The sequence below is a fragment of the Salmo trutta genome, chromosome 30, assembly GCF_901001165.1.
Source record: "Salmo trutta chromosome 30, fSalTru1.1, whole genome shotgun sequence".
Classification (NCBI taxonomy): Eukaryota; Metazoa; Chordata; class Actinopteri; order Salmoniformes; family Salmonidae; genus Salmo; species Salmo trutta.
In genome coordinates, this window is record NC_042986.1 from 38852432 (window position 1) to 38869040 (window position 16609).

A 16609-nucleotide genomic window follows, 5' to 3' on the forward strand; every position below is an offset into this window, starting at 1 on the left:
AACCTGAAAATACCTTTTTCACCTTCTGAGCAAGTTTGCTAATTCTCTCAAATTATGAGATTACTTGATACGGGTATAAAAAGTAACACAAATCATTATTTATTTAGTGGTATTCTATAGTTTCGCAATCATAACTCAATGTTTATAGACCCTGATTCATGTCATTTTGTGTGTTTTAATATGATTTTTTTTTATCTCTGCCTCTTTTTACGTCTGAAACGTAAGAGTGAAAAGTTCATTGCATGGCATTGTTGTGTTTGACTTAACCTATCGCTTCTGTCTGCTCTCTAAAGGTTAATAAATCTGGTTGGTCCGGTTTTTGCTGGATTTCTGCAGAACCGGAATATCCAGGGAGAACTGGCCTGGGCATCCGTGTTTGTGTTCTCTAGAACCGCTCAGACCTGTTTCCCCTGGGGTGGAGATGGGGAGGGGGTCTTTCCCTTGCGTCTTTTTCCTCCCTCTCTCTCTCTCTCTCTCTCTCTCTCTCTCTCTCTCTCTCTCTCTCTTTCTCTCTCTGTTACTCTATCCATCTCTATCTCTGGCACTGACCAACCAGCTCACCAGGGCTAAGGAGGAGAAGAGACAGACTGCAAGTGATTGACAGACAGAAGGACAGACAGACAGAGTGACGAGTCTTCGGTGGGGACCTGGAAAAGGTGAGTGTGCCTGTTGACAGTGTGTGGTGGGGAGCTGGGGCCTGTAAAGTTGGGACGGGTTGCTGGGTGGGCCGGTGCCAGGAGGCATGCTGGGCAGGAGAGTCTATTCATTAGCATACAGGAAAGGACTGTTTCCTTAAGCGTCCTTCTCATTGAATCCTCATTAGAACAGGGAATAAATAGACAATGGATGGAAATGAAGATTCATCTGTATAGTAAAGGACAGGATGATATTATTTACAGTTGTATATATTAATGGTTCATGTTATCTTCTTCCTGACTGCGTCTTGTATGATCATTGATTGAACCACATGGGTTTTTTCCTGAATAACAAAACAGTAATAGTGAAGTGTACATTTGTTCACGTTGAATTTGTCAGATGATGTGATAATGGTTTGTGGATTAACTGTGAGCTATTGATCTGTGTGTTGAGTAGGTGACAGAACAGGAAGGGAACAGTTATGTACTGTGTAGCCTGTGCATTTTCACAGAGCACAGATATTTAACGTGTTGTGACAATAACCTACTGTTGGGTCCTATGTCTATTTCCCAACACCGTGTTGTACAGGATTGCAGGATTAAAAGGGGCAATCTGGGATCGCTACATCAAATCATATCAAATCAAATCAAATGTATTTATATAGCCCTTCGTACATCAGCTGAAATCTCAAAGTGCTGCACAGAAACCCAGCCTAAAACCCCAAACAGCAAGCAATGCATGTGAAAGAAGCACGTACATCCATTTGTACGTGGATAAAACTTGGTAAAACTTTTCATGCTGATCTAACGGAGGGCAGTCCTTACATCGATAGCTCTGTCGATAAATATAGGAGTAGTTCAACTTCTCTTCCCCATCCCCCAACTGCTTACCAAAGAAATGCGGGATGTCCAATCAGTTGTATTTCGATTCCTGGATTTCCCTTTTTTTAACGGCAGGAACCATATCACTGAATCTATATGTCTATTTCTATAGAAAATGTAGCCTTGTCACTTGCTGTCATTGCATAGCATGACTGTCTGTCTGTCATTGCATAGAATGACTGTCTCTCTGTCATTGTCTCATTTTGGCAAATATGTTCTAAATCTGTGATGGATCAGGCTTCATTCACACAGTGTGCAAAAGACTGTGGTTGTAATTGTGTGTCACAGATACTTCAGCCACCTCCCTGTATCCGTTCATACGACAGCCTTCCCTTTTCTCAGTGTGTTGAGCTCTGCATCTCCTATTTTCTTGTTCAAACATAGTTATGCAGTGCACAGCTTCACAGATATACAGCTACACAGCTATACACCTACACAGCTACACAGCTATACAGCTATACACCCACACAGCTATACAGCTACACACCTATACAGCTACACAGCTATACAGCTATACACCTACACAGCTACACAGCTATACAGCAATACACCTACACAGCTATACACCCACACAGCTATACAGCTATACAGCTATACAGCTACACAGCTATACAGCTATACACCCACACAGCTATACAGCTACACACCTATACAGCTACACAGCTATACAGCTACACAGCTACACAGCTATACACCTACACAGCTATACACCCACACAGCTACACAGCTATACAGCTATACACCCACACAGCTATACAGCTACACACCTATACAGCTACACACCTATACAGCTGCACAGCTATACAGCTACACAGCTATACAGCTATACACCTACACAGCTACACAGCTATACAGCAATACACCTACACAGCTATACACCCACACAGCTATACAGCTATACAGCTATACAGCTACACAGCTATACAGCTATACACCCACACAGCTATACAGCTACACACCTATACAGCTACACAGCTATACAGCTACACAGCTACACAGCTATACAGCTATACACCTACACAGCTATACACCCACACAGCTACACAGCTATACAGCTATACACCCACACAGCTATACAGCTACACACCTATACAGCTACACAGCTATACAGCTACACAGCTACACAGCTATACAGCTATACACCTACACAGCTATACACCCACACAGCTATACAGCTATACAGCTACACAGCTACACAGCTATACACCCACACAGCTATACAGCTACACACCTACACAGCTACACAGCTATACAGCTACACACCTACACAGCTACACAGCTATACAGCTACACAGCTATACAGCTACACAGCTATACAGCTACACACCTACACAGCTACACAGCTATACAGCTACACAGCTATACAGCTACACACCTACACAGCTATACAGCTACACACCTATACAGCTACACAACTACACAACTATACAGTTACACAGCTACAAAGATATACAGCTACACAGCTACACAGCTACACAACAACACAACTTCACAACTATACAGCTATACAGCTATACAGTTACACAGCTACAAAGATATACAGCTACACACCTACACAGCTACACAGCTATACAGCTATACACACACACAGCTATACAGCTACACACCTATACAGCTACACAGCTATACAGCTATACACCTACACAGCTACACAGCTATACAGCAATACACCTACACAGCTATACACCCACACAGCTATACAGCTATACAGCTATACAGCTACACAGCTATACAGCTATACACCCACACAGCTATACAGCTACACACCTATACAGCTACACAGCTATACAGCTACACAGCTACACAGCTATACAGCTATACACCCACACAGCTGTACAGCTACACACCTATACAGCTACACAGCTATACAGCTACACAGCTATACAGCTATACACCTACACAGCTACACAGCTATACAGCAATACACCTACACAGCTATACACCCACACAGCTATACAGCTATACAGCTATACAGCTATACAGCTATACAGCTACACAGCTATACAGCTATACACCCACACAGCTATACAGCTACACACCTATACAGCTACACAGCTATACAGCTATACACCTACACAGCTATACACCCACACAGCTACACAGCTATACAGCTATACACCCACACAGCTATACAGCTACACACCTATACAGCTACACAGCTATACAGCTACACAGCTACACAGCTATACAGCTATACACCTACACAGCTATACACCCACACAGCTATACAGCTATACAGCTACACAGCTACACAGCTATACACCCACACAGCTATACAGCTACACACCTACACAGCTACACACCTACACAGCTACACAGCTATACAGCTACACAGCTATACAGCTACACAGCTATACAGCTACACACCTACACAGCTACACAGCTATACAGCTACACAGCTATACAGCTACACACCTACACAGCTATACAGCTACACACCTATACAGCTACACAACTACACAACTATACAGTTACACAGCTACAAAGATATACAGCTACACAGCTACACAACTACACAACTTCACAACTATAAAGCTATACAGCTATACAGTTACACAGCTACAAAGATATACAGCTACACAGCTGCACAACTACACAACTGTACAGCTATACAGCTATACAGTTACACAGCTACAAAGATATACAGCTACACAGATATACAGCTACACAACTACACAGCTACACAGTTACACAGATATACAGCTACACAGCTACACAGATATACAGCTACACAGCTACACAGATATACAGCTACACAGCTACACATATATACAGCTACACAGCTACACAGCTACACAACTACACAGATATACAGCTATACAGTTACACAGCTACAAAGATATACAGCTACACAGATATACAGCTACACAACTACACAGCTACACAGCTACACAGATATACAGCTACACAGATATACAGCTACACAGCTACACAGATATACAGCTACACAGCAACACAGCTACACAGATACACAGATATACGGCTACACAGCTACACAGATATACAGCTACACAGCAACACAGCTACACAGCTACACAGATACACAGATATACGGCTACACAGCTACACAGATATACAGCTACACAGCAACACAGCTACACAGCTACACAGATACACAGATAGTACCCATTTCTGTTCTATAGGTGTACATACATGTAGACACTAGGACAGATATAGCACAGACACAATGATTTGGACATAAGTAATTCAGGTCTATTGATCTGTGAACTCTTAAAAAAAAAGGGGGGTAAATTATTGATAACTAAAAATGGACCTTCACCTCGATCAATCTGTCAAAAGCCTAGTGTGTGTTATATCTCATATGTCTACATTGTAAATGTATGTAATACGTGTGTGTATGTCACGGTTTGAACTGAGAGCCTGTTAAGCAACACTCTGTGAGCAGGGAAAGGCAGACCGTTGGACAGACAGGTCTTCTCTTGCTTTGCTACAACATTTAGGACAGTTAAGACAACGTATCCCAACATGCTGCTTTTGAGAACAGCTCAGATCAAAGAATGCTTCACGTTGTTTAGAGTGTGTTGACACACCCTCTCACCCTCCCCTTCTTATTGGGATTCACACAAAGACAAATAAGAATAATGAAATAGAGAAGAAGGTTTAAGTCAAAACAAATATTTAATATTATATTGATGTGTGTGACTTCAGAGTTGTTCCCGCATTAGTATCTCAATGACAGCTCACCGAGCCCTGTGAATGTCCATGGAAAAGTCAAGTGCATTGATCCTCACAGAACATACGGTACTGCTCCACTGCTCTGGACATGTTATAGTCTACTGTACTGCTCCTCTCCTCTGGACATGTTATAGTCTACTGTACTGCTCCTCTAGACATGTTGTAGTCTACTGTACGGCTCCTCTACACATGTTATAGTCTACTGTACTGCTCCACTGCTCTGGACATGTTATAGTCTACTGTACTGCTCCTCTAGACATGTTATAGTCTACTGTACTGCTCCTCTCCTCTAGACATGTTATAGTCTACTGTACTGCTCCACTAGACATGTTATAGTCTACTGTACTGCTCCTCTAGACATGTTATAGTCTACTGTACTGCTCCACTAGACATGTTATAGTCTACTGTACTGCTCCACTAGACATGTTATAGTCTACTGTACTGCTCCTCTCCTATAGACATGTTATAGTCTACTGTACTGCTCCACTTCTCTGGACATGTTATAGTCTACTGTACTGCTCCTCTAGACATGTTATAGTCTACTGTACTGCTCCCCTAGACATGTTATAGTCTACTGTACTGCTCCTCTCCTCTGGACATGTTATAGTCTACTGTACTGCTCCTCTCCTCTAGACATGTGATAGTCTACTGTACTGCTCCACTAGACATGTTATAGTCTACTGTACTGCTCCTCTCCTCTAGACATGTTATAGTCTACTGTACTGCTCCTCTAGACATGTTATAGTCTACTCTACTGCTCCTCTCCTCTGGACATGTTATAGTCTAATGTACTGCTCCTCTAGACATGTTATAGTCTACTGTACTGCTCCTCTAGACATGTTATAGTCTACTGTACTGCTCCTCTCCTCTAGACATGTTATAGTCTACAGTACTGCTCCACTCCTCTGGACATGTTATAGTCTACTGTACTGCTCCACTCCTCTGGACATGTTATAGTCTACTGTACTGCTCCTCTCCTCTAGACATGTTATAGTCTACTGTACTGCTCCACTCCTCTGGACATGTTATAGTCTACTGTACTGCTCCACTCCTCTAGACATGTTATAGTCTACTGTACTGCTCCACTCCTCTGGACATGTTATAGTCTACTGTACTGCTCCTCTCCTCTAGACATGTTATAGTCTACTGTACTGCTCCACTCCTCTAGACATGTTATAGTCTACTGTACTGCTCCTCTAGACATGTTTTAGTCTACTGTACTGCTCCTCTATACATGTTATAGTCTACTGTACTGCTCCACTAGACATGTTATAGTCTACTATGCTGCTCATCTAGACATGTTATAGTCTACTGTACTGCTCCACTAGACATGTTATAGTCTACTATGCTGCTCCTCTAGACATGTTATAGTCTACTGTACTGCTCCACTCCTCTAGACATGTTGTAGTCTACTGTACTGCTCCTCTAGACATGTTATAGTCTACTATGCTGCTCCTCTAGACATGTTATAGTCTACTGTACTGCTCCTCTAGACATGTTATAGTATACTGTACTGCTCCACTAGACATGTTATAGTCTACTATGCTGCTCCTCTAGACATGTTATAGTCTACTGTACTGCTCCTCTCCTCTAGACATGTTATAGTCTACTGTACTGCTCCACTCCTCTAGACATGTTATAGTCTACTGTACTGCTCCTGTACACATGTTATAGTCTACTATGCTGCTCCTCTAGACATGTTATAGTCTACTGTACTGCTCCACTAGACATGTTATAGTCTACTATGCTGCTCCTCTAGACATGTTATAGTCTACTGTACTGCTCCTCTCCTCTGGACATGTTATAGTCTACTGTACTGCTCCTCTAGAAATGTTATAGTCTACTGTACTGCTCCACTCCTCTAGACATGTTATAGTGTACTGTACTGCTCCACTCCTCTAGACATGTTATAGTCTACTGTACTGCTCCACTAGACATGTTATAGTCTACTGTACTGCTCCTCTAGACATGTTATAGTCTACTGTACTGCTCCACTAGACATGTTATAGTCTACTGTACTGCTCCACTTCTCTGGACATGTTATAGTCCACTGTACTGCTCCTCTAGACATGTTATAGTCTAAAGTACTGCTCCCCTAGACATGTTACAGTCTACTGTACTGCTCCTCTAGACATGTTATAGTCTACTGTACTGCTCCACTAGACATGTTATAGTCTACTATGCTGCTCCTCTAGACATGTTATAGTCTACTGTACTACTCCACTCCTCTGGACATGTTATAGTCTACTGTACTGCTCCTCTCCTCTAGACATGTTATAGTCTACTGTACTGCTCCACTAGACATGTTATAGTCTACTATGCTGCTCCTCTAGACATGTTATAGTCTACTGTACTGCTCCACTAAATGTTATAGTCTACTGTACTGCTCCTCTCCTCTAGACATGTTATAGTCCACTGTACTGCTCCACTCCTCTAGACATGTTATAGTCTACTGTACTGCTCCTCTAGACATGTTATAGTCTACTGTACTGCTCCTCTATACATGTTATAGTCTACTGTACTGCTCCACTAGACATGTTATAGTCTACTATGCTGCTCATCTAGACATGTTATAGTCTACTGTACTGCTCCACTAGACATGTTATAGTCTACTATGCTGCTCCTCTAGACATGTTATAGTCTACTGTACTGCTCCAATCCTCTAGACATGTTGTAGTCTACTGTACTGCTCCTCTAGACATGTTATAGTCTACTATGCTGCTCCTCTAGACATGTTAGAGTCTACTGTACTGCTCCACTAGACATCTTATAGTCTACTACCCTGCTCCTCTAGACATGTTATAGTCTACTGTACTGCTCCACTCCTCTGGACATGTTATAGTCTACTGTACTGCTCCTCTAGACATGTTATAGTCTACTGTACTGCTCCACTCCTCTAGACATGTTATAGTCTACTGTACTGCTCCACTAGACATGTTATAGTCTACTGGACTGCTCCTCTAGACATGTTATAGTCTACTGTACTCCTCCTCTGGACACGTTCTAGTCTACTGTACTGCTCCTCTAGACATGTTATAGTCTACTGTACTGCTCCACTCCTCTGGACATGTTATAGTCTACTGTACTGCTCCTCTCCTCTAGACATGTTATAGTCTACCGTACTGCTCCTCTAGACATGTTATAGTCTACTGTACTGCTCCACTCCTCTGGACATGTTATAGTCTACTGTACTGCTCCCCTAGACATGTTATAGTCTACTGTACTGCTCCTCTAGACATGTTATAGTCTACTGTACTGCTCCTCTCCTCTAGACATGTTATAGTCTACTGTACTGCTCCTCTAGACATGTTATAGTCTACTCTACTGCTCCTCTCCTCTGGACATGTTATAGTCTACTGTACTGCTCCTCTAGACATGTTATAGTCTACTGTACTGCTCCTCTCCTCTAGACATGTTATAGTCTACAGTACTGCTCCACTCCTCTGGACATGTTATAGTCTACTGTACTGCTCCACTCCTCTGGACATGTTATAGTCTACTGTACTGCTCCTCTCCTCTAGACATGTTATAGTCTACTGTACTGCTCCACTCCTCTGGACATGTTATAGTCTACTGTACTGCTCCACTCCTCTAGACATGTTATAGTCTACTGTACTGCTCCACTCCTCTGGACATGTTATAGTCTACTGTACTGCTCCTCTCCTCTAGACATGTTATAGTCTACTGTACTGCTCCACTCCTCTAGACATGTTATAGTCTACTGTACTGCTCCTCTAGACATGTTTTAGTCTACTGTACTGCTCCTCTATACATGTTATAGTCTACTGTACTGCTCCACTAGACATGTTATAGTCTACTATGCTGCTCCTCTAGACATGTTATAGTCTACTGTACTGCTCCTCTAGACATGTTATAGTATACTGTACTGCTCCACTAGACATGTTATAGTCTACTATGCTGCTCCTCTAGACATGTTATAGTCTACTGTACTGCTCCTCTCCTCTAGACATGTTATAGTCTACTGTACTGCTCCACTCCTCTAGACATGTTATAGTCTACTGTACTGCTCCTGTACACATGTTATAGTCTACTATGCTGCTCCTCTAGACATGTTATAGTCTACTGTACTGCTCCACTAGACATGTTATAGTCTACTATGCTGCTCCTCTAGACATGTTATAGTCTACTGTACTGCTCCTCTCCTCTGGACATGTTATAGTCTACTGTACTGCTCCTCTAGAAATGTTATAGTCTACTGTACTGCTCCACTCCTCTAGACATGTTATAGTGTACTGTACTGCTCCACTCCTCTAGACATGTTATAGTCTACTATACTGCTCCACTAGACATGTTATAGTCTACTGTACTGCTCCTCTAGACATGTTATAGTCTACTGTACTGCTCCACTAGACATGTTATAGTCTACTGTACTGCTCCACTTCTCTGGACATGTTATAGTCCACTGTACTGCTCCTCTAGACATGTTATAGTCTAAAGTACTGCTCCCCTAGACATGTTACAGTCTACTGTACTGCTCCTCTAGACATGTTATAGTCTACTGTACTGCTCCACTAGACATGTTATAGTCTACTATGCTGCTCCTCTAGACATGTTATAGTCTACTGTACTACTCCACTCCTCTGGACATGTTATAGTCTACTGTACTGCTCCTCTCCTCTAGACATGTTATAGTCTACTGTACTGCTCCACTAGACATGTTATAGTCTACTATGCTGCTCCTCTAGACATGTTATAGTCTACTGTACTGCTCCACTAAATGTTATAGTCTACTGTACTGCTCCTCTCCTCTAGACATGTTATAGTCCACTGTACTGCTCCACTCCTCTAGACATGTTATAGTCTACTGTACTGCTCCTCTAGACATGTTATAGTCTACTGTACTGCTCCTCTATACATGTTATAGTCTACTGTACTGCTCCACTAGACATGTTATAGTCTACTATGCTGCTCATCTAGACATGTTATAGTCTACTGTACTGCTCCACTAGACATGTTATAGTCTACTATGCTGCTCCTCTAGACATGTTATAGTCTACTGTACTGCTCCAATCCTCTAGACATGTTGTAGTCTACTGTACTGCTCCTCTAGACATGTTATAGTCTACTATGCTGCTCCTCTAGACATGTTATAGTCTACTGTACTGCTCCACTAGACATCTTATAGTCTACTACCCTGCTCCTCTAGACATGTTATAGTCTACTGTACTGCTCCACTCCTCTGGACATGTTATAGTCTACTGTACTGCTCCTCTAGACATGTTATAGTCTACTGTACTGCTCCACTCCTCTAGACATGTTATAGTCTACTGTACTGCTCCACTAGACATGTTATAGTCTACTGGACTGCTCCTCTAGACATGTTATAGTCTACTGTACTCCTCCTCTGGACACGTTCTAGTCTACTGTACTGCTCCTCTAGACATGTTATAGTCTACTGTACTGCTCCACTCCTCTGGACATGTTATAGTCTACTGTACTGCTCCTCTCCTCTAGACATGTTATAGTCTACCGTACTGCTCCTCTAGACATGTTATAGTCTACTGTACTGCTCCACTCCTCTGGACATGTTATAGTCTACTGTACTGCTCCCCTAGACATGTTATAGTCTACTGTACTGCTCCTCTAGACATGTTATAGTCTACTGTACTGCTCCTCTCCTCTAGACATGTTATAGTCTACTGTACTGCTCCTCTAGACATGTTATAGTCTACTCTACTGCTCCTCTCCTCTGGACATGTTATAGTCTACTGTACTGCTCCTCTAGACATGTTATAGTCTACTGTACTGCTCCTCTAGACATGTTATAGTCTACTGTACTGCTCCTCTCCTCTAGACATGTTATAGTCTACAGTACTGCTCCACTCCTCTGGACATGTTATAGTCTACTGTACTGCTCCACTCCTCTGGACATGTTATAGTCTACTGTACTGCTCCTCTCCTCTAGACATGTTATAGTCTACTGTACTGCTCCACTCCTCTGGACATGTTATAGTCTACTGTACTGCTCCACTCCTCTAGACATGTTATAGTCTACTGTACTGCTCCACTCCTCTGGACATGTTATAGTCTACTGTACTGCTCCTCTCCTCTAGACATGTTATAGTCTACTGTACTGCTCCACTCCTCTAGACATGTTATAGTCTACTGTACTGCTCCTCTAGACATGTTTTAGTCTACTGTACTGCTCCTCTATACATGTTATAGTCTACTGTACTGCTCCACTAGACATGTTATAGTCTACTATGCTGCTCATCTAGACATGTTATAGTCTACTGTACTGCTCCACTAGACATGTTATAGTCTACTATGCTGCTCCTCTAGACATGTTATAGTCTACTGTACTGCTCCACTCCTCTAGACATGTTGTAGTCTACTGTACTGCTCCTCTAGACATGTTATAGTCTACTATGCTGCTCCTCTAGACATGTTATAGTCTACTGTACTGCTCCTCTAGACATGTTATAGTATACTGTACTGCTCCACTAGACATGTTATAGTCTACTATGCTGCTCCTCTAGACATGTTATAGTCTACTGTACTGCTCCTCTCCTCTAGACATGTTATAGTCTACTGTACTGCTCCACTCCTCTAGACATGTTATAGTCTACTGTACTGCTCCTGTACACATGTTATAGTCTACTATGCTGCTCCTCTAGACATGTTATAGTCTACTGTACTGCTCCACTAGACATGTTATAGTCTACTATGCTGCTCCTCTAGACATGTTATAGTCTACTGTACTGCTCCTCTCCTCTGGACATGTTATAGTCTACTGTACTGCTCCTCTAGAAATGTTATAGTCTACTGTACTGCTCCACTCCTCTAGACATGTTATAGTGTACTGTACTGCTCCACTCCTCTAGACATGTTATAGTCTACTGTACTGCTCCACTAGACATGTTATAGTCTACTGTACTGCTCCTCTAGACATGTTATAGTCTACTGTACTGCTCCACTAGACATGTTATAGTCTACTGTACTGCTCCACTTCTCTGGACATGTTATAGTCCACTGTACTGCTCCTCTAGACATGTTATAGTCTAAAGTACTGCTCCCCTAGACATGTTACAGTCTACTGTACTGCTCCTCTAGACATGTTATAGTCTACTGTACTGCTCCACTAGACATGTTATAGTCTACTATGCTGCTCCTCTAGACATGTTATAGTCTACTGTACTACTCCACTCCTCTGGACATGTTATAGTCTACTGTACTGCTCCTCTCCTCTAGACATGTTATAGTCTACTGTACTGCTCCACTAGACATGTTATAGTCTACTATGCTGCTCCTCTAGACATGTTATAGTCTACTGTACTGCTCCACTAAATGTTATAGTCTACTGTACTGCTCCTCTCCTCTAGACATGTTATAGTCCACTGTACTGCTCCACTCCTCTAGACATGTTATAGTCTACTGTACTGCTCCTCTAGACATGTTATAGTCTACTGTACTGCTCCTCTATACATGTTATAGTCTACTGTACTGCTCCACTAGACATGTTATAGTCTACTATGCTGCTCATCTAGACATGTTATAGTCTACTGTACTGCTCCACTAGACATGTTATAGTCTACTATGCTGCTCCTCTAGACATGTTATAGTCTACTGTACTGCTCCACTCCTCTAGACATGTTGTAGTCTACTGTACTGCTCCTCTAGACATGTTATAGTCTACTATGCTGCTCCTCTAGACATGTTATAGTCTACTGTACTGCTCCACTAGACATCTTATAGTCTACTACCCTGCTCCTCTAGACATGTTATAGTCTACTGTACTGCTCCACTCCTCTGGACATGTTATAGTCTACTGTACTGCTCCTCTAGACATGTTATAGTCTACTGTACTGCTCCACTCCTCTAGACATGTTATAGTCTACTGTACTGCTCCACTAGACATGTTATAGTCTACTGGACTGCTCCTCTAGACATGTTATAGTCTACTGTACTCCTCCTCTGGACACGTTCTAGTCTACTGTACTGCTCCTCTAGACATGTTATAGTCTACTGTACTGCTCCACTCCTCTGGACATGTTATAGTCTACTGTACTGCTCCTCTCCTCTAGACATGTTATAGTCTACCGTACTGCTCCTCTAGACATGTTATAGTCTACTGTACTGCTCCACTCCTCTGGACATGTTATAGTCTACTGTACTGCTCCCCTAGACATGTTATAGTCTACTGTACTGCTCCTCTAGACATGTTATAGTCTACTGTACTGCTCCTCCAGACATGTTATAGTCTACTGTACTGCTCCTCTCCTCTAGACATGTTATAGTCTACTGTACTGCTCCACTCCTCTAGACATGTTATAGTCTACTGTACTGCTCCTCTCCTCTAGACATGTTATAGTCTACTGTACTGATCCTCTAGACATGTTATAGTCTACTGTACTGCTCCACTAGACATGTTATAGTCTACTATGCTGCTCCTCTAGACATGTTATAGTCTACTGCACTGCTCCACTAGACATGCTATAGTCTACTATGCTGCTCCTCTAGACATGTTATAGTCTACTGTACTGCTCCACTCCTCTAGACATGTTATAGTCTACAGTACTGCTCCTCTAGACATGTTATAGTCTACTGTACTGCTTCTGTAGACATGTTATAGTCTACTGTACTGCTCCTCTAGACATGTTATAGTCTACTGTACTGCTCCCCTAGACATGTTATAGTCTACTGTACTGCTCCTCTAGACATGTTATAGTCTACTGTACTGCTCCTCTCCTCTAGACATGTTATAGTCTACTGTACTGCTCCACTCCTCTAGACATGTTATAGTCTACTGTACTGCTCCTCTAGACATGTTATAGTCTACTGTACTGCTCCACTAGACATGTTAAAGTCTACTATGCTGCTCCTCTAGACATGTTATAGTATACTGTACTGCTCCACTAGACATGTTATAGTCTACTATGCTGCTCCTCTAGACATGTTATAGTCTACTGTACTGCTCCTCTCCTCTAGACATGTTATAGTCTACTGTACTGCTCCACTCCTCTAGACATGTTATAGTCTACTGTACTGCTCCTGTACACATGTTATAGTCTACTATGCTGCTCCTCTAGACATGTTATAGTCTACTGTACTGCTCCACTAGACATGTTATAGTCTACTATGCTGCTCCTATAGACATGTTATAGTCTACTGTACTGCTCCTCTCCTCTGGACATGTTATAGTCTACTGTACTGCTCCTCTAGAAATGTTATAGTCTACTGTACTGCTCCACTCCTCTAGACATGTTATAGTGTACTGTACTGCTCCACTCCTCTAGACATGTTATAGTCTACTGTACTGCTCCACTAGACATGTTATAGTCTACTGTACTGCTCCTCTAGACATGTTATAGTCTACTGTACTGCTCCACTAGACATGTTATAGTCTACTGTACTGCTCCACTCCTCTAGACATGTTGTAGTCTACTGTACTGCTCCTCTAGACATGTTATAGTCTACTGTACTGCTCCTCTAGACATGTTATAGTCTACTATGCTGCTCATCTAGAAATGTTATAGTCTACTGTACTGCTCCACTAGACATGTTATAGTCTACTATGCTGCTCCTCTAGACATGTTATAGTCTACTGTACTGCTCCACTCCTCTAGACATGTTATAGTCTACTGTACTGCTCCACTCCTCTAGACATGTTATAGTCTACTGTACTGCTCCTCTAGACATGTTATAGTCTACTATGCTGCTCCTCTAGACATGTTATAGTCTACTGTACTGCTCCACTAGACATGTTATAGTCTACTATGCTGCTCCTCTAGACATGTTATAGTCTACTGTACTGCTCCACTCCTCTAGACATGTTATAGTCTACTGTACTGCTCCACTCCTCTAGACATGTTATAGTCTACTGTACTGCTCGACTAGACCTGTTATAGTCTACTGTACTGCTCCTCTAGACATGTTATAGTCTACTGTACTGCTCCACTAGACATGTTATAGTCTACTGTACTGCTCCTCTAGACATGTTATAGTCTACTGTACTGCTCCTCTCCTCTAGACATGTTATAGTCTACTGTACTGCTCCACTCCTCTAGACATGTTATAGTCTACTGTACTGCTCCTCTAGACATGTTATAGTCTACTGTACTGCTCCTCTAGACATGTTATAGTCTACTGTACTGCTCCACTAGACATGTTATAGTCTACTATGCTGCTCGTCTAGACATGTTATAGTATACTGTACTGCTCCACTAGACATGTTATAGTCTACTATGCTGCTCCTCTAGACATGTTATAGTCTACTGTACTGCTCCACTCCTCTGGACATGTTATAGTCTACTGTACTGCTCCTCTCCTCTAGACATGTTATAGTCTACTGTACTGCTCCACTCCTCTAGACATGTTATAGTCTACTGTACTGCTCCTCTACACATGTTATAGTCTACTGTGCTGCTCCTCTCCTCTAGACATGTTATAGTCTACTGTACTGCTCCACTAGACATGTTATAGTCTACTGTACTGCTCCTCTCGTCTGGACATGTTATAGTCTACTGTACTGCTCCTCTCCTCTAGACATGTTATAGTCTACTGTACTGCTCCACTAGACATGTTATAGTCTACTGTACTGCTCCACTCCTCTAGACATGTTATAGTCTACTGTACTGCTCCTCTAGACATGTTATAGTCTACTGTACTTCTCCTCTAGACATGTTATAGTCTACTATGCAGCTCATCTAGACATGTTATAGTCTACTGTACTGCTCCACTAGACATGTTATAGTCTACTATGCTGCTCCTCTAGACATGTTATAGTCTACTGTACTGCTCCACTCCTCTAGACATGTTATAGTCTACTGTACTGCTCCACTCCTCTAGACATGTTATAGTCTACTGTACTGCTCCTCTAGACATGTTATAGTCTACTATGCTGCTCCTCTAGACATGTTATAGTCTACTGTACTGCTCCACTAGACATGTTATAGTCTACTATGCTGCTCCTCTAGACATGTTATAGTCTACTGTACTGCTCCTCTCCTCTGGACATGTTATAGTCTACTGTACTGCACCTCTAGACATGTTATAGTCTACTGTACTGCTCCACTCCTCTAGACATGTTATAGTCTACTGTACTGCTCCACTCCTCTAGACATGTTATAGTCTACTGTACTGCTCCACTAGACATGTTATAGTCTACTGTACTGCTCCTCTAGACATGTTATAGTCTACTGTACTGCTCCACTAGACATGTTATAGTCTACTGTACTGCTCCACTTCACTGGACATGTTATAGTCCACTGTACTGCTCCTCTAGACATGTTATAGTCTACTGTACTGCTCCCCTAGACATGTTATAGTCTACTGTACTGCTCCTCTCCTCTGGACATGTTATAGTCTACTGTACTGCTCCTCTCCTCTGTACATGTTATAGTCTACTGTCCTGCTCCTCTAGACATGTTATAGTC

The 16609-nt window shown here is 42.2% G+C and overlaps 1 protein-coding gene across 2 annotated transcripts in view; it reads left to right on the forward strand.

The window, feature by feature from the left end:
* Positions 1–506: 506 nt before the first annotated feature.
* Positions 507–16609, forward strand: part of LOC115168642 (RBBP8 N-terminal-like protein) — a 34092-nt gene continuing 17989 nt past the window's right edge. For both annotated transcript variants that reach the window (XM_029724098.1, XM_029724099.1), the window contains exon 1: positions 507–656. The gene's annotated coding sequence lies outside the window, so the exon portion shown is untranslated. The remainder of the gene's footprint in view (positions 657–16609) is intronic.